The 24,743-nt window shown below is 37.2% G+C and overlaps 2 long non-coding RNA genes across 2 annotated transcripts; both read right to left on the minus strand.

The window, feature by feature from the left end:
- Positions 1 to 7,829: 7,829 nt before the first annotated feature.
- Positions 7,830 to 9,097, minus strand: LOC121644760. The gene is made up of 3 exons (XR_006011311.1): positions 8,677 to 9,097; positions 8,467 to 8,590; positions 7,830 to 7,883 (listed from the first exon to the last, which is right to left on the minus strand). It is a non-coding gene; the product is annotated as an uncharacterized LOC121644760 (long non-coding RNA).
- Positions 9,098 to 11,144: 2,047 nt separating this feature from the next.
- Positions 11,145 to 20,920, minus strand: LOC121644759. Its single transcript, XR_006011310.1, has 3 exons — positions 20,758 to 20,920; positions 11,629 to 11,773; positions 11,145 to 11,539 (listed from the first exon to the last, which is right to left on the minus strand). It is a non-coding gene; the product is annotated as an uncharacterized LOC121644759 (long non-coding RNA).
- Positions 20,921 to 24,743: the final 3,823 nt, after the last annotated feature.

The following is a 24,743-nucleotide window of genomic DNA, read 5'->3' on the forward strand; positions in this document are numbered from 1 at the left end:
GTGCTTTAATAAACATCATTGTAAATGTACCAGAGTTAGCCAAATGGTTATTTTGTCCAGTTCCTTGACAAAGAAAAACAAAAAGACAACAAGAACAGCTAAAATAAAAATAATCACTCATATACAAACAAGAAAATTAACACATATATATACATATATATACATATATATATATATATATATATATATATATATATATATACATATATATATATATATATATATATATATATGTGTGTAGATATATATATAAACTAATGAAAAATATAGTAAACAGTCTTAAATATGATAAACCAAAATGTTTAAACAGTCAAAAGTTTTCAAATGTTTAATTATATCTTCTTGACATTAGATGGTCAGCACAGGGCACACATACTCAAAATGTTACTGGTGCCAAGTCTGACTGTTGAACAAGTTTACTAAATGTTTTTTTTTTAAAACAGATTATATGAAGCCAGTTCTCTGATGTTCATGTGCAGCTGTTACTGAAAATGAAACTGACTTGGAGAGGAATGCGGTCAGCCCGTTAGTCGATATTAGTTATTTCCAGTGTTTACAAACTAGCTGAGTGGAGGAGATGAAAGACCCTTAATAATTCTGTATGTAAGACACAAATTTACCTATTTTATTATGTTTTTCCAACACCCAGGAGATTATACTTTTGTAAAATTGTGCAGTAGTGATATTGTAATGGAGAAAATCTCCACTTTTGTCCAATAATGGGACACTCCTGCTGCTCCCAGTCACTGTCACCATGTCAACGAACAACCATAGGGTTTCTCTCCGTTGTCAGTTGAAGCAGTATAAACTAGATTAAACAGATGCACCACTCATTTTTGTATAATATTTACTGAAAGCTTGGCTTCTGTAATATTGTTGCAGCCAATTAATCTGGGAGGGCAGTAAAGGCCATTTCCAATTTCTTTGATCCATCATTCTACAGTGAAAAGGATTCATAAGTGAAACATGTTCAAGATTGTTGACAACTCTCAGAAATGGACGTCCCAGCAAGTTTGCCATAACATCAGACAGTGTAATCCTCAGAGACACTGCAAAAAATGCCCAATAGCTACATCTCAGATGCTACAGGCCTCAGATAGCATGTTAAATATTATATTTAATGACAGTACGATTCAAATCAAAATTTCCAGGCTAAAGATTTTACCATGTCATTTGGACATTTGAGACTAAAGTAGAGATATTTGACCATAACGCACAGCAGCACATTGAGTGAAAACCAAACATATTAGCACAAACACCTGATACCAGCTGTCCACATGGTGGTGGAGACCTGATGATTTGGGCTTGTTTTCAGGCCCCATGACCGGTATACTTTTCAGCCAATTAGGGCATCCATCTCCCATTCAATTCCCACAGGGGACGAATTTTAACACCATCCTGTTGCATCCTTAGGCAAGACCCTTACTGCTTCTACCTAACCATCTTCAGATTTAAGTCGCTTTGGTGAACAGCATCTGCTAAATGACTGTAGAAGTATTCTGCAGTTAAATGTGCGACCTTCTGTCTGACAGCTGAATCTGAAGTTGGCTCATACAACAGGACTATGATCCCAAACACAGCAGCAAATCTTCAGCCAAATGACTGAAAAAGAAATTGATCAAAGTGTTGCAATGTTCTAATCAAAGTCCAAACCTCCGTCTGACTGATTTTCAGATAGTTGCACATAAAGAAAATGCTGCCAACTTCAATGATCTGGTGCAAAGTATTACAGAAGAGTAAAGTTATTCCAAGTGAAAGATTAAGAACATCATACAAAAACAATTATGTCATTTTATTGCGGCTAAAAGCAGTTTTACAAATCACTGAGTTCATTTAGTTTCTAACACAACTTTATTTAATTTTTAATAAAAAAGGAGTTGCATATCTAAGGCTGTATGCACCTTCAAGAACCAGACAAAGATGATTATTATTTCTGTCATCATCAGTTACATGAAACCTTACAATTAAAATACTGCACTTAAAATTAAAAAAAAAAAAAAAAAAAGAAAGAAACAGAGAAGAATTTAAGGCAGTTTGCTTCCAACATGAAAATCTGGACCAACACATTGACAAAAGAAGGTCTAGCAGCACAGAGGCCTTATGGATGCAAATTGGATGGATAATAAGAAGAAATCTTCCAAATGAATACAAATACCCAATTCCATCTTTTCAGTCCTGGGGAGCTTTTCACGCTGGTGCCTCCTCCCTGTCAGCAGTATTCCTGTTATTTGATGTCCGCTGTCAAAGTCAAGGATAATATTTGTTGCTGCTGCCATGACAACAGCAAGATCACCATACAGTGTGAAGCAGGAGTGGCACCCTTGACACAAAAAACAAAAAAACAAGCCATTCTGGCTTCTGATCGACGATGCATAATGCAGTGCCATAACCCTCATCTGCACCCCTCCATTTACTCTGTCCCTTCTTCCTTTTCTCACTTTTCTTCAGCCTGCTCTCTTTTTCACAGTCATTTATTCCATCTGCTTTAATCACATCTACAAGAGGAGCCCTCTACACCCACCCCCATCCCAAATCAGGCAGAGATGCTAAATGAAACAAAATGAGATAGAGATTTTCTCAGAACCTTTTACAAGGGAATTAAAGTTCATGTTTGCTCACAGTGTAATTGAAGATGAAAATGTAGATTGTGACATCTGAAATGAATATAAATTCAGTTTAAGACCCAAAATTAAAATTGGCCATGACTCATCCTCTGGTAGAATCATAGGATATTCAAACCCCCCACAGAGGTATCTAATAATGTTTATGCACAGAACATTTGAGAGCCTCAGCTGTATTTTGTTTGAAGGTTAGTTTCAGTTTAGTTATGTTGCATTCAGATTCAAGCCTGGCTCCAAACTGTGGGTTACAAACGTAGAACTGAAATTAAAAATGCAGACCTACCTACCTGTGTGATTTTAATGAATAGATACTTAAAAAGTCACCAGAAAGACCTGATAACATTTCTGAGAATGCACAGCAGGACGTCTGAGCAGCACTCTGTAGCAGGTGCAGACAATTAAAGCTAATGATAGATTCAGATCCACCTGCAGCTCAGCAACATTTTCAGCACAGACACAAAAACCTTGTTTTCTTCAATCTGTGCCTTCAACAGCTCTCTCCTTCTTTCCTCTGCCCGTGACCATGAAATCTATCACAAGGATGTTTCAGCACACATCTGGAGGAGAGATCAAGCACTGTTGATAAGTGGACATTGCCTCCATGACATCATGCATGACGTTAACTACTGTGAATCAAGTGGTACGCCATCATAATTTTAGTCTTTCAAGAGCAAGAGGGTGAAGGTAGAAGGTGATAATTAAAGCCTGACAATTGAGGCACAATATCTAAATATAGAAATACTTAGATCAGAAGTGAATTTGGATTATGTGAGAAGTTTGAGAGTATTGGAGCAAAAGCTGTTAATGGAGGGATTTCAATTTTAGACAAGTTTGATACTTTTGAGGGCTAGTTACAGGGGCTGAGCAGGATGGGTGGCTAGGGTGGCACTGGCTACCTCTGGAATCTGACTGGACACCCCAGGTGCCACCAGAGGAGACTGACAGGTCACTGGTTGAGGACAGAAATGTTTTTACAGACCTGCATGGCTCAGTGTTACTGAAGTTTTCCCAATTATTCATCCATTAGAAATATTTACATTTAGTTGCACCTTTCTAGAAAAGCTTTTGTACCAGTGCAAGTACATCTATTAATGTTATGTAAGGTTATTCGTTTGATGTCAACATGAAGCAACATAGCAGTGTTAATCGAGATATATGCTAGCACTAAGTTAGTTTTACAATGATGTGGGGAAACCATGTTACATTTAGTTTTCAGTGAGTTCACATCAACTCAGTTAATTAAAAAATTTTACATTGGTGCTGAAAATAAACTATATAGATGCTCAGAGTACCTCAGGTTCAACATTACACAAAGCTGACTAAACTAGAGCTACATGATCCAGTTTAATGTAAAAAGGAGGCTAGCAAGGCTGCTAATTCATTTTTAAAGTCATCCACAGCACGGAAGTGTGGAGAAATACATCCTATAACCTGTCTTATTTTGTATAGCAAGATACTGTATAAGAATGATGATCTATCTATCGATATATTTTGTTAAGGACTCGGATGACAGACCCGAGCCCCAGTATCAGCAGCCCTGACAGCTTCCATTGTGGAGGTAGCCACACAAGTCATTGTGGTCAGACACAAGGATCCACCACCACTTATCTTTCTATGGACATTTTTTTTTGTTGCACTTGGTGATCCAGATTATTGATGTAAAGATTGTAATGTAATGCTCCATTTTTTCTGGCAACTCAGCCAGGTCCAGCCAGAGTGTGGATAAAGAACATTTCAAGGTGTCCTAGAAAATGATCTGAAGCTGACATTACACATCGGTCTGAGGCCATATTGTGTTCCTGCTCGCTTTGAGACTTACCCATACAGGCCCAGACCCAGAACCCAAACTTCAGGATTGTGGTTCTACACACAAATTGAAGTATTAGCCTCTAAAAATACATTTTCAGTCTATTTCTTACGTCTCATAACAAAGTATAAAATATATCTGTTCACTGTAAATAAATAAATAAAAAAAACATTCAATGAATTTCAAGATAAATATTCATTGAAATGGTGACACTCATAAAACCCACTGGATATGACCCAAATAAACACACAGCTGAATGTATTTAGAAGTTTTATACTGCGTTCAATAAATTGGCAAAGAAAATAGGGGCAGTTTTTTACAAATTTTAGCACCAGTTAGTTAGCCTGTCTTACATTTGGTTATTCTTGAAGGTCTATCTTTTCTCTTCTTTGCCTTCCTCCACTAGACTTGACAGTGTTAGTCTGACAAAAACAAAACCTAACCAGACAAGAACAGATGTAGGCAGAGTTAACCAGAGAACAGGTCTGACAAGGTGTCACTTCCATCCCAGCATGCAACATGATGAGACATACCTTCACAGTCTTTATTTGGGTCCAGTATGTTTGGGAGTGGGTTCTCTGGATTCAGCTTGCTTCTCACGGAGTTCATCAGATCCCATGAGATTGGTATCTGTGGAGTGATCATCTCAAATAATCAACTTTTCTTAACCCTCTGAAACTGGTCTGTACTGAGTTTGCTGGTGTCCTGCTGGAGGAAGAAGCAGTCATGGGGGAGTTCTGTAAAAAAAAAAAAATATATATATATATATATATATATGTGTGTGTGTGTGGGGATGTGACTGATCTATGCTTAAATGCAAAGGAAGTTGACAAAGTGCTAGAATAATATCCACATGAACAACAAGATGTAGGTTTCCAGCAGAATACTGCTTTACCTACAGTATCAGTAGTTTTAATGTTGTGGCTGATCATTGTAATTTGTTTTTGCTGGTTGATAACAAAGAAACAACCAAATGGTGGGAAAATCTTGCCAAGAATAACATTAGCAAATCAGGTTTGAATATTCTCATCAGCCCACGGCTACAGGTTTCAGTGTCAGCTCACCAGCCAACCCACAGAGACAATCTATCTAATTACACAAAGGTTGCCCTGGTGCCCTTCTTGCCACAGTGAGACCAGATGACACCGCTCTCGATCCCATCTGTCCCAGCCTACTGACGCCTCGCGAACCAGAAGCAGCACAGATTGTGACTCTTGTGTGACTTCGCAGGCACAGCGGGCCATGATGCTTTCTCAGACCCCAGCGGTCCTACGTCCCATATGACCCTTTCTGGATGTGAGAATGAACTGATTGCATGAATGCTCAGTTGGTCTCTCAATCTGGGATAAATGTCCCACTGTTTTACTCACTTTGCAGTCGAGAAACGACTTCACACTTTGATAAGTCATGACATGGAACTCACACAAGTGTGATCAGTCCATTTTTCATCAACCTAAGAGATGCAAGACTAAGGGAATGTCTTGCTTCAGTCTTATTGCCTTATTATAATGTCTTAGTTCTGGTGGCAATTTGTAAAGACACCCATTGGCCTGAGAATAGTCCGACTTGGTATGTCATTTCATGTTTTCGAAATGGATTTCCCTTCATTTCTTCCACTAACAGAATTGATTTTTGCACTCTGACCAGTTTTATTCTACACTCTTTAATGTAAATATAGAAAATATAAATGAAAACAGACATTAACTGAATGCTAAATGTTGCCCACTTCTTTGTCCAAACACCGTCCTGAACAACAAAGTAGTAATTTCAGCTTATACAGTGAGTCGTTCTACACTACAGTGTTCAAGTCAGCAATGGAACAACTAAAGAGTTATATCTATGAAAAGATCATTATTATTTTAAAAATCATTACAGGGAAATAAACTCATTGATTTGAAATTACGCTGTGCCTTGTGTGGCAAAAAAACAACCTGACCTACTTCTTCATTTTGTTTTCATGAGCATCATTTTTCATTGAAGGACGTTGTAATTACGCTTTGTGTTGTGCTCAGTGGACCCCTTTACATTAGATTCTGTTCATTAAAGAGCCTTTGGTAACATTATAATGTGCGGTCATTAATGCAGGCATCATAAAAGCACAAGAGGGTAATGAATTGGTGAGCATTTTCCATTAGCATGGCATATTGTTTTAGTAATTGAGTTTAAATATGTGGAGGACTTTTCACATTTAAAAAGTAAGTGATGAAGTAAATCTTTTTTTTCCCAAATATGAAATGCCAAAAAGACTAATTATTTGTCACATCCCCAAGACTGATGGTATAAAAATCATAATTGTCAGACTCTGGAGTTTATAGCTTAGTGGATTTAAACTTCCACCATTTCAGAATGGGCCTGGCATGATTGTTTCCACTCATTTAATTCTTAATCTTGGGTATATCAAGATTAGTTTTGCACACATCATAACTCTAAAAAGATTATTATTATTTCAGAGCTAGGAGTGTTCCCCTTTCTGACAGCGAAAAAATTGGCAGGAAGCATCTTTTGATCGGTCATTTTTCTAGAAGCTGGCCAAGAGGGTGGGCAACGGGGTGGTGGTGACTCTTGAACATGCTCAGCCACTTTGGAAGTTACTGCAAACAAAAGAATATTCTTGACAAATGCAAAGCATGACATTACATCAAGTCCAGCGGTATGTGTTCAAGCTAGAAAACAATTCATTGTGAACAGCACGATGAACTGGAAACAGGATGTCTCTGTTAATGGTAAATATGCTCATTACCAGCAGTTGTGCATAATTAAAAACTATATCATTTTCCAGTTTCTCAGGTTTTTCTTATAATAACATTATTATTGAGTTTACATGAATAACAATAAATAAACAGTGATGTGGTGGTTAGCACTGCAGCCTCACAGCAGGAAGGTCACTGGCTGGAGCATGAATTGTTGTTTGTACCTGTTGGCCCTGCGATGGACTGGTGACCTGTCCAGGGTGTACCTGCCTCTCGTCTGCTAATTGCCAGGATAGGCTCCAGCTTCCCCATGAAACTAAAGTGGAATGAGAGGTATAGAAAATGCCAAGTTTTAAATTAAAAATTTAATTTAATTTATTTTCATTGTTCAGATTATTTTGGAGTTTTTGGTGCCTTTGCAGATTTGTATGAGGCCCTGATGCAGTGTGACGAACAGGCAGAACAGAAAACCAAGCAATGTACAACTATGATTAATTTTTGGCATCAGTTTAATATTTACTTTTAATTTAATCTTGTTAATTTCTGTTTTATTTATATATTGTACCAATTTACAGCAAGGTCAAAAACAGACAAAAAAAATACAACAATGAAACAAACTATTAAAAAAGAAAAACAAAACAGACTTAGTAAATAAATAAAATAGACAAAAAAAAAGAGAGTAAATGTTCTGACTCCAGTACAGCCTCTCACCTTTGAGTATTGTTTAAGCTTCATGGGCATCTCCCTTATTCCTCACAGTCAAAGCTTTTGATGAGACAATAGAGAGAAAAGTCCATAAAAATGTGTGTAGTTTTGTTTTCTTTTGTTTTGTTTTGTTTTGTTTTTTTCTTCTTAACAGGGAGAACTTGATGTGAATGCTAAATTTTAAAAAGAACTGATCCTTTTTTCTTTTGCTTGTACATATAATGCTGATTACATATAATTTATCTAATATTCATCATTGCCATTATTATCACAATTATCATCAGCTTCAATAAAGGTAATAATAATAAAAGAAAATATTTAATCCCAAAAAAAGGGAAATTTACTAACATTTAAGTCATTTTAAGACAATGTTCTCCTTAGTTTAGCAGATGTACCATTAAGTTTTATGTTTATAATGGGTCTGCATCTAAGACGGATTTCTTTTCTGCAATTCCTAAAAAAAAAAAAAAAACAAAGACTGAAATTTGTAAGCAAGGGCAGCACCCAGCATATTCCCCAACTTCGAGACCAGTAATGCAAATTAACTAAAAACCAATACAGCCTTTAGTGCATGCTGCATATTTTACAGAGAGACAGAACAACAGTGAAAGAGAAAGTAAAAGAGGATGGTTTGCTATTTTACCTGATCTTGAACTATTTGTATCCCCATTTGTCAATTTTTTTATCCAACTGGGCGGACATTGACCATTTTGTCCTTAAAGCCGGGCCAAACCCATTTGAGCCAGGGATCAACCTACAGAAGCCGCCTGTAAATGCAATACTTTAAAAGTCTTTTTGTGAAATAAATTGAAAACCTCAACATTCATGTGAACAGCCAAAGTGGGGCACGCACTTGGAATGTAATCATCTGAAGAAGAGCACACGATCCCACGCATGCAGTCAGAGAGAGCTCGTCTCCATGTTTTTGTAGACTCAGGGGACCATTATCATCCCGTCTGATCACTGAGGAGCAGAAAACAATGCAGAAATAAAGCTGAGCACCACTGGTCATATGAATAAAGGCATTTGGAATCCTAAATGGTTTAAAATGTTAATCTACTTGCATAACCCAAACCATCAAGCCTTAAACTAAACACATACTACAAAGCAAGTCACCTGGATAAAAGCTTAAACATAGTTAAGTAGAAGTCTTGTCACTAAAACCAAAGCAAACTGTGTCTGAAAATGTAATGTCTAAGGCCGAGAATATACTTGATTTTGATTATGTGTGTGCATGTTTGTAATGGCTGCCTTTGGGCAGTTTTGGGACTATTTTTACCAGATTTAAAATTACAGAGTCAACAGCAGTAAAAATAAAAGTTTCAAAGACAAGACAATACATGCTTGGTTAGGGGCCTTGGCCATCTATAATACCACTGCTTTTTTCTGCCATAATCTCAAAATTAACCATATATTTAAAGTTTCTATCTGTTTATGTGTTAAGTGCATTTGCAAGATGGCAGTGAAATGCATCACACCCATTTACCACTAGTAAAAAAAACAACAAAAACAACACAGTAATAAACTAAAGTCAATAAATATAATAAGACAGTGCAATGATTGTGCAGTGACGTGCATGCTATACATACTGACTATATATATGTACATATATATATATATATATATATATATATATATAATATATATATATGTGTGTGTGTGTGTGTATATATATATATATATATATATATATATATATATATATATACACACATACATACAATTTTACAATGTCAATGGTAGTGCAAAATATAAACCTTGTTGAAGTGACATGAGTAAATGACAGTGTTTTTCAGTAGAAGGTAGGACACTGGCCAGTGTCACTACAGGGTAGAGTTCACAGTTCTGAGAGAAGAAGCTCATCCTGAGTCTCTCTGTGTTCACCTTAATGAGCTTTAAGGCCCATCTATGCTCAACACAGCAGATTGATATGCAGACGGATGGACAGTTTTGTCCGTCTTCTGCTTCGGTTACATGTGTAATTTCCGTTTTCATGGAGTTTAGCTTGACGCAGATGGAAAATCACAGGGGCAGTGCTGAGCAGAATAGGTGAAATGCGACCAGCAGAAAAAAAAAACAGAGAAGAAGAAGAGGATCAGGAAGGGAACAGAAAAGCAGAAGCAGAATAAAGGCATGGACAACAACTATAGAAATTGTGCGAGCTTTTGAAGAAAGAATATGAAAAGGTTTAGGACGTGTTGGGCTGTTGGAAACAACTTTAGAGCGATCCATTACTGCTACCGGTGTCTGAAATTGATGTTGACTCATGGGAGTGAACTCTGAGCTTAGCACTGCCCACTAGTGGAGGAATTGACTTAACAACCATGACAACGCAAAAGATACATAGAAGTATGAGGACAGCGACGTATGACAATGTTTGAAATTGACGTCGCTATTTACGCATGTAAGGGTGCATAAAAAGGCCTTTAGGCATCGGCCAGAGCAAAGCCACTTGAACAGACTGTTGTTAGGATAATGAGAGTCTGGCAATTATTCTCCTCGTGAAGGTATCCTGGCCGGTGGGGAGTGTTGTACCCACTGTACGCACAGCTAACCTCAGCACCCTCTGCAGGGCTTTCAAGTCATGACCAGTACTGTTCCAGTGATGTTACCAGTCAGAACATTCTCCACCACTCCAGTGTAGAACATCCTCGTTATTTTCAGAGAGACCGAACTTTGTCAGTTGTCTGAGGTGAAAAAGGTGCAGAGTCCAGGATAGATCCTCGGTGATGTGCACACCCAGGTACTTGAAACTGCACACCCTCTCCAACAGAGTCCGATTAATCCTCAGAGGGGCGTGGTTCCTGTGCTGCCTCCTCCCATATCCTTAGTTTTGTCTACATTTAGCAGGAGGTTGTTAGCATGCACCACCCTGCCAGTTTCTCCACCTCCTCTGTAAACGCCCACTTATCATTGTTGTTGATGTAACCAACCACCACAGTGTCGTCCATGAACTTCACTATGGTGTTGGAGTTGTCCATGGCTAAACAGTCATGAGTGTACAGGGAGAAGAGCAGAGGGCTGAGGATGCACCCCTGTGGAAATCCCGTGTTGAGGGTTCAGGAGCTGGAGGTTTGCCTGACCACTTTGGAGTGGAACATGGTGGGGGCTATAGTTGCCTACATGAGAAAAGCAAGTTTATCTTAGTTACCACCACCACCAGCTCCTCCACTTCTAAATCCAGACTTTGCTCCTGGACTTACAGGTGAAAACGACCAAAGTCCACTAAGAGGTGGAAAAAGACACAGTTAAACATCAGCAATGATCAGATATCATTAGGGCTGTTGTTCATAAAATATTCAGATTTTTATTGTACGGCAGCACACATAACAGTGTCATTACTTATTTCCAGTGCATTAAGTGTTTTCACAAAGCAACATAACCTGCTTATTAAAAACAAACTGCCAGCATCAATCACAATCGTTGCTCTTGACTGCAAGGCATGAGCTCCTTCTGCATCCCATCCATCTAGTCTATCATCTCTCAACTTACATAACCTATCTGGTCCTCGGGAGGCTGCAGAGACTGGCTGAGATAGTATCAATGCACAGGTCAAGGGAAGGTGATGATTAATTCATGAGGCTGTTGGTAGGAACCCTCGATCAAAGTCATTAGTTGGCTGTCAGCCACTGCACAGGCAGCCATGGGAGACGGGGCAGTGTTGTGTGTCATGATGGGGCTTTCACAAACAAGACCCCCTCTGTGATCCTTAAACGCTGGAGTGACAAGGAAGAAAAAAGGAGGTGATGATTGGTAGCTGATAATTATATAATATTTATTGAATGCACTCTTGTGTATTAAAGACCTTTGATTGCTAAATCAGATTTAAGATGGTTTGCATCTTAACTGAAGTCCTCACATTCTTTATTCACTGGTTACTTGAGTGCAATGTCCTGGGTTGTGTGACCACGTGAACCTTTTAATTCACATTCACAGTTGATTTTCTGCATCTGATGAAACAGAATGTTTTATTGTTAGGAGGAGTGTCTCTAACAAAACAGTACAAATTCATTTTCATGTAACCAGACCAAATCAAAGCATGCACTTTAGACTTGCATCCACACAACTTGAGAGTCTACTCATAAAAAAACCACTCTCATTTTGTCAGTATTAAATTCTGCCATGAACCAAGTGTAATTTAAACAAAACTCAAGAGGAAATTATGTTGCCTACAGTTGGACAAATTATAAGTGAAAGCAAACATATAAAGCAAATTCATGAACAGAAAGAAAAAGTAGATGTCTTTAAGATGGTCTTCAGTTCAAGACTCATGTCAACATTTCTTGACTTCCCGTCAACTGCCCACCATGTTGCTAGCTCAATTCAAACTCCACGACTTTTTCATCATTTACCGACTACTTAAAGTATTGTCATGGTCACCATTTATCTCAAAGAAAACTAGTCCTTTTTAAAAAGATTATACACTCATGTATTGGAATAAGCCGGTAGCTATAGGAAATGGTTGGATTGATGGACATGGACAAGATGACTCGCTGAAGTCCAAACTGAGCATCAGATTGAGGGAAAAGGGGGGTTTATGTGACTTTGAACAAGGCTCGTCTGAGTATTTGAGAAATTGCTGATTTACTGGGATTTTCACACACAACAATCTCTATGATTTGCAGGAATTTGTCTGAAAAAGAGAAAATATCCAGTGACCAGCAGTTGTCTGGACGAAAATTACTTTTAAACAACACATGCCTCATCAAGTTTTTTTTATTATTATTTTTAACAGAATCGTTTTGACGCTGAATTTGATATGATTTTGGAAAAATGATTACAAATTGTGTGATAACGTTTGAGGCCACTGCTTCATGAGGGCTTCAGCCAGCTGGTCAGTCTTATTTCTTTAGTATCTTCAGATATTAAGCATTTCTTCCACAAGTGTTTGGCCGTTATTTTTAAGTGATGATTATTACATGTTTCTTTTCTGCAGATGCAGAGTTTCTCATGGACCTTGTAGAAGCTGCCGTCACCAAGCTGTGATTTACTTACCCATTATTGTTGCACTATATAAAAGTCCCAAATCTAACACTTCCTGTGTTTGCCTTCTCAGGACAGGAAACAGTCTGGACCCTGAGATCAAAGACCTTCAGTCATTTGTTATCAAAGATCTGAGGGAAGCAGAGCTGTTGGATTAAGCATTTTGTAAAAAAAAAAAATAAATAAAAAAAAAAAAGTTTATTTAAGAAAGAAAGAAAGAAAAAGAAAGCAGTGTTTGTGAGGCTAGTCCGTGCAATACACAGCCACCTGTGCTCCAGATAACATGAGAGAAGCTGTGAGAACCTGTGGTGTCTGGGGAACCAGATAGAAAAGCGTTTCCTGGATTACGGTTAAAGTCAAATTCAGGGACTCCCCCATTTCCCTGAAAAAGCTTTTCACGCACAAAAACAAAAACCTGTTCACACGAGGAACTGGTTACTGTTTAGAATAGACTTTAAGAGTTTTCCCCAGTTTAGAAGAAGCTCTATTTTCTGTCTTAGTGCCATTAATGTGTGATTACCAGGTAAAAATTCACCTGCCATGATTATCATCCAACATGAGGATGCATCAACTTTGAATGAATACATGTGCCCATGTATTACCTTAAACAAATCTTTATTCATTTTAGTTTAGGCACATACATTTTATTTAGCTCTCCATTATTAAGTGCAACAGCAGAAACTTATAATCTAAATAAATGAAATAGCTTCACAGTAAAATATTCTTGTTTTTGTCTCTTAAAAATAAAAACCCTCCCAGGATCATTTTAAATAAGAACATTTTAGTTGCATTAAGATCTTTGGTCCTTGAATATCTTAAGACATTCTAACTTATTACATCATATTACCATTAACTACATATTTTAAAGTTAAAAAGATGTTTAATGAACACTTATAAGTGCATAATCACTATGTTAAATTAAAAATTGCTTTGCAAAAATTGTGTGAAAACCGACAATTCCAAAAACAGGATGTGAAGGTGTGAAATGCTGTGACATTTCATACATTTACTAGGCATTATCTACAATGCCCAAAGGCCAACCATTAGAGCATGGAGTATTATAATAAGTGGTGCCTGGGTCATTGTTCTCCCATGCGGAAGCACGTGCTCTTGCTTGCTGGTTTAGGGACCAGCACAACATGGGACATTTCACACGTTCCCTTAATAGTGCTGGTCCTTCTTTATACACACAAGAGAGAGCAAGAGAATAAAATAACTTGAATAATTATCAGAGATGTTGTGAAAAGGGAAAAATGTACATCAGAAAAACTTGACCTTTCCTGTACCAATCTTTTTGACAGGATAGCTCAAAACTCTGATAAAAACACGCATTTGAGCCATAATATGAACAGAAAATGGATCAAAGCTGAGCAGAAGGCTGAATCTTGTTTGGTAACTTTCAATAACAGAACAAACTTAACGTTCTTGAAGATCCATACATTCATTTTCTATATTGCTTAGTCCATTTCAGAGTGGCAGGGAAGCTGGAGCCTATCCCAGCAACTAGCAGGCCAGAGGCAGGTACACCCGGACAGGTCACCAGTCAGTCTCAGGTTCTTGAAGATAATTTTTCAGATATCACTTCTACTCACTTCATATTTCAATAAAGTGATGCAAAAGTCAAACACCATTAATTTACCTGCATGCGTAGCTTCTTGTAACTAAATGAGCACAATCCATCACTCCTTCAAACAGCTTAGTTTACTGCATTTCACAGTTTAACTGAAAGCTCTTTATTTGGGGGATTTTTGTAAAGAAAAAAAAAGGTAAATTATATAATGACTGCCAACATGATGCAGGGGCAAGTATTAACAACTAACAACCAAATGAGATGTTCATCAAAACATTTCTCCAGACTTAAACCCCTTGTTGTTGAGAAACAACTGAGGAATCTGTTGACTTGGCCACCTCAGTGCGACAGAGCTACAGAGACATCTTTCTCTCTCTCGAGCCTCTAATTAAAGTTGTCAGTAGGTGTTTGAGCACGAGACAAGGATTAGGAATCCTGGTGCTGGGTCTCAAACTGCGCTGACAATATGGTCCAACCACAAAGCCAGGGACTTCTGGGACTTCAGCCAGTGGCTGATAGATCCATCAATATGACGGCTTTAGTCAGTGCTGATTGCTCTCCAGAGCAGCAGCTGCTGACAAGGCAGTGATGCATGATTTTTTCTACATTTTGTATTTGTTCTGCTTTATTTACATGCAGAGCAAGAACAGGTCGACGAGGACCTACTGCAAGCTTGGACAAGGCCAATAAAGTCCAATAAACACAGTTATGGGGTTGACAGGGACTGGTTTATTGACAGCTCTGCTATTAGCCTAAGGTCATTTTCATAAAACCATGTGCCATAACATTTGTTTTTAAAATTTTGACCTTCTCACAAAAGGTATAAACTTATTCTTGGAATATTATGGTTAAATTAATCTTTTTAAACTTATGTTTTCTCTAAACAGAGCTCATATGAAGCTATGTTTGCTACACATAAGAAAAAGAGACTAAATAGACAAGAGAGGCATGATCTTAAAATCCGTGACAACTTTGCCACTCTTCAAACAATGAGGCTTATCTCGACCAAATAACCAAAGTTTGGTGTATGGAGCAGAGAGATAGAGCAGTCGCAAAGCTGTTTACTGGCCAAACTGGAGGGTCTCATTTCCTGGAGTGCCATGTGATAACATTGTAACCCTGAATGCACCCCTCTCAAAAGGCTGCCTTGAATCTCTGGTAATTTTAGCAAAGAAAACACCCACAGATGTGTGTTGGATTGCTCCTCAAGGCTCTGCATCAACTACGTCACAGACAATAGTCCATATAAAAATGAAGGCAAGAACAGCCTTGCTGTCTCATTGGGACAATGAATACAACATTTCCTTCCTGAAAGTGCTTGTAAAGAAGATTGCTGAAATCACACAGACAGGAAGCAGAGGGAAACAAAACTAGCAAGCTCACAGGACTGCAGGTGATAAGAGAAACTTCTCACTGTTGACTCACTTAAAATTGATTCCCACAGTGGTTAAAGAGGTTCCTCTATCCTTTATTTTAAGTAGTAATATCATTATTGATGCTCAAAATGCGAGCAGTCAATGTGATACTCCCGTAAAGAGATAGTTGCTGTTGAAAAGCACCAAAATTATGAAAAAGAATTAAGAATTTAAAATTTTGATGGCCAAACTTTTGGTTGTTTTTTTTTTCAGAACAATACAGTTATCTAACTAAAACTTTCTTATCGTGGCATTACATCAAAGCAGATGTCCTTGTCAAGTCCATAACAAGCCACAAAGTCCACTTAAAAAGGGAAGGAGGCATAATTCTGCACCTTTAACTAAGACCCTTTGTAAGATCTGAGAATAAGACAATAACATGATAATATTTTATGATATGATCTAGTTGGATTTAGGCAGTAAAATGACATTTTGTAGAATTTAAAAAAATACTATGGTTTGGGCTAAAATAAATTTTTTACACACAGCCATGACAACCTGTAAACACTTGCAATTACCTCATTATTTCAAGGCTGTAACATCACTTGGATGGGATTAGAAATAAAAATGTCTTATTAAGGGTAAAAGGTAAAATTATCATGGGGTTGAAATAAACTTTTACAACATGACCATCATGGATAAACGTTCCTAATAGTTCAAACAAAGGAGCTTCTCAAAGCCAAGGTTTGCTCCTCGGTGCAATGAGACCTTCCAGGTCACTTTCTTTTGGGTAAGAGTCTTTCCTTGCATTTAAAAAAAAAAGAAAAAGAAAAAAAATCACATTATCTGCCAGTTAAAAATTAACATGGATGTCAAACAACGGTTAGCTGCTACCCAACAGTCAAGCAAGGTCTGAGTCCAAGATGAAGTGAAAAACCGTCTTCGCCGCCATAATATTCCAGCTCCAGTTTACACTGACAGAAAGAAAATTTCCCTCTGGAGGCCGTTGTCAATTCATTACAGTTTTATCCACCCAAAACTCTGTTACTGTGTAAACGAGAAGCCACAAAACTTTTGCGTTTTACTTTCTCAGCTTTGTGGTGTAAACATGGTCGTAGTCCTTTAAAGGATCCTTGATATCTGAACTTGGACAATAATTGCTATCATAGCATCCTAGAAATGACACCGGTTAGGCATCCTTTGACTCTAAGAAGCATCCGTATCTGCCAGTATACATGTGTATACATATGTATACATGTGTATACATGTGTATACACGTGTATACAGGCAGATACACATGGATGCCTCATGAGCACGTTTTAGAGGTGAGCATTCCTGAGCATTTTCAATCCAGTTATTGTTACAATGTTAGATGATCAACCTGAAGAATCTTTTGTTTTCTTTGAAATGGTACCTCAATCTGTTTTTATTTAAACACAAAGTTAACATTACTTGTTATGCTTTATAATTGAAAAGAATGCACCATCCATGTCCACCTACATAGATAGATCATTTACTCTTCGCCTCATGGTAATGTTGGGGAACTTAACTAAACTTCTATAATTTTGTCCTATTGGGTTAGTGTTGGTTCTTTTTTCTTCTTACTTTGTATTCTGTTTGGTTTTTATTTTGTTTCATGTTGTCTTCTTGTGTATTATGTTGTGTTCGCTCTCTGTTTCCCTGTTGCACCTGCTTCTTAGTTTCCAGTTACCACACCTGCTTGTTATTTGTTGCCAGTTGCTCAGTAGTTCTTCCAGTTGGTTTTTCTTTCTTTTTTACAGTTCATTGTCACCATTTTTTGTCTCCCCTTAGCAGCACTTAATGTTTGTTTTAATTTAAAGCCTCAGTTAAGCTGATTCATCTTCCTCCCATCTTGTAGTGCTGCATTTGGGTCCTCCAGCTGTTTCTCATGGATCAAGACACTGTATGCATTCTCGGCTTATATGCACTTCCAAAACGGAAGATGCCAATTTCTAATCTTTAATCTATTATTGTATCTAATATGAAATATCCAAAGGTTGTAAATGATAATTAGAATGAGACTTCAGTCTCACAGATCACGTCAAATCAGAAATCCTTCTTCTGATTTATCTCTTCCTTTCCCTCCATCAGTATCCTCAAGCTAACATCCTGTCATCACAGGAAAAAAAGAGGAAAAAAAAAAAAAGAAGAAAAACAGACAGGGGGAGCAGGGGTTGTTTTCACCATTGAGGTGCCACTCCATCTGCACAGCCACAGCAGCCTCATTTTCCCGGGTACATCACACAGACGGCTGATTGTGAAAGATGATGCACTCACACCCCGCTAACAGGTTCACACAAACCCAGATGCTTAAGCCACCTTGGGCTAATTCAATTCCACTGCCATTCCAGAGGTAATAGAGTGTGCCAGTACCTCCTTTTGCAGTTGCAAAGCATGGAAAAAATGGGTTAAAAGGGTGGGGCAGCTAATTGTGGTCAGTTTAACACCTCAGTGATTTAACGCCGCCATCCTTGTGCTACATTTTGTTTTCAGACCCGACCTACAAATATTCATTTTCAGGAAGACACAGAATGAACCAACTGGTGGAGGTATGACAGCTAAAGTGTATAAATTACCTATCCTAGGTCTGTTCACCACATTTGTCAAATGTTCTGATGGAATTTTTACTTCCATGCAAAAGCAGTGGAGGCCAGTGGTGTTTCCTCTTCAAGCTTCCATTACGCTACAAACTTCTTCATACTGGAGACATAGCAACTGGATGGTCACTTTTTTTTATTTCTACTCTTTCTTTCAGAGGTAAATGTTTATTTCAGTTCACATATATTACTATCAACTAAGATACATTTTATAGTCATATTAAGATATATAGATCAGAAATGTTTCTCGTAGTTCACAGACCATTTACATCCTTTCCCTGCTGGCATCAGGGTGAAGCAACATAACATTTCAAGCTTTTCTTGACTGTAAAATAAATAAATGAATAAAAAAAGAGCTGAGGTTCAGTCATGTGTTTAAAGTACCTGCATGAATCTGTACACTCATCCCATCACAGTGAAGGTTCATAGAAATTGCAACATCCTTCCTGTACAACTTCAACATTCATGCAAATGCATGTAGAGTCCAGGAGGAGAAAACTTAATGCAAAGTGAAGTCAGCATTTTCTTTGCATACTCAAAATATTAATCAAAATGGCCTTTTTTTGTTAAAAATCCTGCTGTTTTTTCCCAAAAAGATGAAGAGTTTGTTATTACAAACCACTTCAGTGGAGGGGAACAAGCTGAAATTGCAGAAATGCAATCTACTGAGAAGAACTGAAATGGTCCACGAGTGGACTCCAAGCCTCTCCAGCAATCGTCTCTGTTCCTCTCATATACTCAAATTGACCTGCAGTGCATTTTTTACTGAGTTGCGCCTGTCCATTCTCCAAAACCACATACAAAAACTCATCTTCGGACACAACGGAGCCTCACAAACCTGCAATGAAATTGCTTTTCAATATGAAAGCAGCAGTAATATTAAAGGAAATCACAAGCAATATAAAAGTCATCTAAAAATAGATCTGACATGTTCTTTATAAAGACGTGCAGAAGAGAACATTACATGCAATATTTACATCTTTAAAACTTGTTTGCATCTAAAAATTCTTAAAATGGAGAGCAATGAAACTGTTTTAATAACAGTGATCAATCTAAAAAATTCATAATTTCTTGTTTGACATGACTCAAATGTCTGATATGCAGTTTTATTTCTACAGTATGCTGGACTGTGGAGTGGCTAACTTGCTTGAAGCCGCTCACAATAAACATAAAAAGCTTGTGGAATTTGTTGTATCACATAAACTTTCATTAAACCTTTTTGATATTAAGTTCATTAGTCCACTGAATCCAATGGATGAACGAGTATCTGAAATTATTTTTAGGCTGCTTTTTAACTCCACGTGGGTACAGAAAGAGAGCAACTTTGAGGGTATTGTACATAGCAGCTGTAAATTTAAAATTATTTGAGGAAATGCTAGAGAAAGAACTTCATGTACTAGCTATGTAGCTTTGTAGCTACAGCAACTGTTAAAGTAGGTAGGTTGTAATTTCCGTCCCTCATAATAAACATGTTGAATGACAATAATCTTGAATTCAAGCGGTTTCTTTGTCATGTGGCTTTTCCCATATAAATGTCTGCTTTAGGAAACCAGCAGTAGGTCCTGTGTCGATCCCATCTGCCCACAGTCTACAGTTGAAATTGATTATTTAGAATATTCTTATTAATCTGATACTAAAAGTTGTCTAAAATCTTCCAGACCAGCAAAAAACTGATCATGTCTCAGTTGTACACATGTAAAAACTGGTATCACAACAAGTATCTAATGGTAACCCATAATAATGGGGGGTAACCCCCCCTCCCCCCAAAAAACACAAAAGAAACTAAACAACATATAAGACCTAATCAACACTTAAACAGCACCAGTTTGAAAGTGGCAGATGATTTCTCTTTGAATTAACAGGAAATTCATTTAGTAAGGTAAATTTCTCAACACCAGAAGCCTTTTGTCTGTCACATGAATCAAATTTCCACATCTTTGACATCCTCTTTATCCATCATGAGTTTACCAACCACATAAATGCGACATAATTCCACTATAAATCAAATATGTGTGATGAAAATCCTTGTTTGAGAATCATTGTGCAGAGAAGAGTGGCAGGTCTATCATTTACAGCCAGATTAGTCAATGGGATTAGTCACGATAAGGAAGAGGCTTCACAAAACCCCTGAAGCCATCTATTAACTCCATGTCACCCACTATGGCTCAATTAATTGGTTGTTTAGAGGAAAGAAAAAAAAGAGCCTTGTTTTTAAATGAGAAACATTTCCCGCCTCATACTAAATGCAAAGCTTTTGATTTGCTGTCAGACAATACCTACTTTTTTTTTTTTTTTTGTCACGTTTAATTCAAATAATAGTTAATCATTATATCCTGTAAGCAGGGCAGTCATACGTGTACTACAAACAGCTTGTTAAATATGATTATTAAGCAGAAGTGCTGTCTGACCTTGAGTCAACAGCTGCTCCTTTTCTCTTCTTCATGTTACAAATCTGCATAAACCATGGTGCTGTGCAGAGCTTCAGGATGATAATTTACTGTGATGCTGTCCTTTAAAAAATAATATTGGAGCAGTGCTGATTGAGAATATAGTTGCACACGCACTGTAAAAATATCAAATGTCACGAGTCTGTTCTTATTGATCCCACTGCAGGGCATCATGGGAAAGAACATGGGAACGACTAACAGAGGTTAATGTACTTGTATTCCAACCTGCTGGGTATGAGTCAATACATCACTGTCTATTGACCACACATCACGCAAACATGCAACATGTGCCAATTTCTTGTTTTATCTCACATGTTTTGGCAAGTTTGTGAGCGCAGATTTGAATGAAAGATTAGCAAATATTCATTTGTAATAAACTGTCAAACATATAAAATGTACAAGAAAACAAATGCAATTTTTAGAAAACACACAAGTACAACAATTTATTAAATGACATTGATAGTGTAACTTTTTAAAATCAGTGGTTAAAATCATTTGTCATTGGAATCTCCAGAACTGTGGTACTTAATTATTTTCAGATCGAAATAACAATTTTATTGTTTAACTTTTTAACCACCATCACTGTATAAATGTCACCCAGAGCAGACTGCTGATGTGAATATCTAGCCCGTCTGACATTTCTTTCAGGACTTTGCATGGGTCAAAAGCCGAGTTGCAAGAAAGCTAATACTGGAAACTTGATCACAGATTGATACTTGTATTCCTGCAATAACGTTTAATGAAGAAAAATACATATTGACTTATTAATTTAAACTGTTTGAAGGAAATTTAGACTACTCTCACTAAAGCTGCAGAAGGATTCCCAGCTGGATTTTCCTCAGATTTGCAAAAACATCACAAAGAGACAAACCTTAAAATTGTACTAAACTATTTGTACATTGTGGAAAACCCTGTAAGGGACCATTATTCTTGTGTACAACACTTTGGTCCACTGTGGTCGTGTGGTTGTTTAAAAATTCTTTATAAATAAAGTTGTATTGGATTGGAATGAACCAGAGGGAAAAAACAACTAATGAAATTGTTAAAAAAGAAAGAAAGAAAGAAAAAGGCTTAAACTTGACTAACAATAAAGCTTCATCTTTAACTTTCTAAACATCAAGTCTTTGTAAGAACAATATCCATCTCTGCATTTGACATCTGTAAAGCTGGGTTTTACCTCGTGAGTTTTGGGTAAAATACAGTTCCTGATGACATGCAGCAGAACAAGTGTGACAACATCAAGTCCACACAAACAGCCAGTTTGTCAAATCCACAAAAAAATGTCCACATTTCATAACAGTACAGGTCAGTGGCCTGAAACAAGTTGGCCTTTGACTGAGAACCCACTAAGTGGTTTGAGTGTCAGAGAAACCCACTGTTTTGGTGACTTTCAGACATTTTCCTGCAATTGTCTACGCTCTTCGCTGCTCTTTGTGTTGTAATCTAAAGGTCAGTGGAGCTGCTGTGTGTGGTGTTTGCAGCAGTGCAGATAAGTAGTGAGAATTATTCGTTTTGCTGCCATTTGTACCAAAATATGTTTTTGTAACAAGAGCAGCTTGTCATATCTTAAACCATATTGTATGATGATTGCATTCCGAAAATATCAAAACAGCCACGAAATTGTTGGAGCTTTTCTAGGACAATGTTCCTCTGTGCCCATAATGACATCTGTTCTGATTTATCTGGGCCTTTATGGGTCTTCTTACTAACCAGACGTGCTGTTTTTCACTAGTTTTGCACCAGTTTGAGGCTGAGGTCTTCCTCACTGGTCTACAAGCAGATGTCAAGTCCCTATTATTTGTTTTAATCATCCCATTTAGCAGAAAAACATCTTTCAAAGTCATTCTGATCTTTTCCACTTCTCATCTAACAAAAAAAAGTTGTTTGCATTTCTATACATATTACCTACCTGTATAACTGTTAAACACCCTTATGTTACATCAACATTTAACAGGTTTGTTTTATACTTGGTTTGTCCAAATACAGACATAATTAGTATCTGCTAAATTAATTGATAATTTTTTATCTCTAATGGTTTTTCAAAAAATAATATGTAATATGAAATGGCTGCTTGTACATATTACAGCAATATTCTGGCTACCTTCACCTAAATAAGATAATATTTTAAACTAGTGTCTGGCATTTATATGAAGGGCAGAATATTCAATTCATATCTCTGTTTACATGATAAATATAATACAAATAATGGGTCAGCTTTTTTTATGCTCCTCAACACAACGGCTATATTAATGTCTATTCTAAGTATCCATATCAATCAAAACACTGAGCAGTAACCTGCTCGGGTTTCTCCTAAATGTGTCTGTTTTTTTTAACCACAGGCTCCCGCTCTGCACTGCTCTCCCCTGTGGTGTGGCCAGATCTTGTGATCAGATCTGATCCTCTGAAACCTAAAGCATGGGTCGTAAAGCAGCAGTATGTCAGAAAAAAAACTGAAAAAACTCTGCAAGGTTGTAATATTGCATTGAGTGTATACATGTTCACATAACAAGATTTAAACCAGCATAATTTGCACACCTTAACTTTATGATCACTCAAATTAGGCCATTTTCGCTTATAGAGGATGATGAGAAAATGCTGTCTTCAGAGTAAGGTCTTCATCAGGTTAATACTTGAATATGACTGTAGATTTAAACACAGCAGGACAAAGGTTTTCAGCTGAGGTTTCTGAGCAGGAACTAAAGGTGCATTCACATCAGCCTTTCTTAATTGTACCTTAGTTTGTTTGCTGGGAAAGTCTGGTTTGTTTGAGGAGGTGTGAATGTGCACCTGAACTCTGATGTTCATCAAAGAAGTGAATCAAATGCAGAAAGTGTAAGTACTAAGGACGATTACTTAATTACAATGATAATCGTGGTATTAAATGCTATGATTAATTCATTTAAAAGAGCCCTTAAAATCATCCCTTTCCATAAAATATAAAGTCTGAACCATAACAGCAGATCAACACAACTTCCACACAGAACAAAAGTAAAGTTACATCCTCCTGCTGCCGCTTGTGTTGCTTTGTTTTCATTCTGTGAGTTGCAGAAAAGGCTGCCTCAGAGGGACAGTACAGCAGAGAAAGAGTTTTTCCCTCCAAACATACCAATTAATACATCATCGTCTGATTTATTTATTTTGTTTTGGTTATAGAAAAACAAAGACCAAGGTGTCATTGTAGAGGATGACTCACCAGCCTGTATAGCACGACATAAAAAGTTGAAGAGAAAGAAGGAAATACACTGAATACGTTCCACCACCTGCAGGATAAGCACTGCTTTTTATGCTTGAGTTAAAGATAAATGTTCAGTGGTTTTGTTAAATTATGTTAATGTTTACCTAACGTAACACTGAAATTAAATGTTATCGTGTCATTTGCAATTCTGTAATTATCTACAACTCTGGTAGGACTGGACATGCAGAGCAGCGTTCACCGAGCGCTACATTATACAGAGAAAAAACAAAATAAGTTTGTTGTAGATAGAACAATAACATAATAATTAGTCCAAACATAACTGACTTGGTGGGAGGTTGATGCCTTTGAGTCATCAGTGTGCAATGGTCTGTAGAGGAAACATTTATTTTCAGATTAATGGTCTTGTTTTATTTTCATTGGTATTTTTGCTGTTCCAGTATTATTTGTTTCAACAGCAGTTATTCTGCTAAAGTGTGTTTGTCTTCTTTTAAATTCTCAAAAGAAATGTTCAGAAACATTTTTCTCATGTAGTTTTCAAAAAGAAGCTTCCCAGGTCCAGGTTGAGGTCCTGTAGCCTTTGTCATCTGTTTCTTGATTATACACTTTTATAGTGTTGGGAAATTATTATTATTATTATTATTATTATTATTATTTTTTTTTTTGTACCACAAAAATCTAGGATCGAGGCATTCCTAGTGGGTACCATGCAGTTTTGAAAGAAATTGTGCTTTATTAATTAATCCTGCAACTA

Source organism: Melanotaenia boesemani, chromosome 8 (assembly GCF_017639745.1).
Source record: "Melanotaenia boesemani isolate fMelBoe1 chromosome 8, fMelBoe1.pri, whole genome shotgun sequence".
NCBI lineage: Eukaryota > Metazoa > Chordata > Actinopteri > Atheriniformes > Melanotaeniidae > Melanotaenia > Melanotaenia boesemani.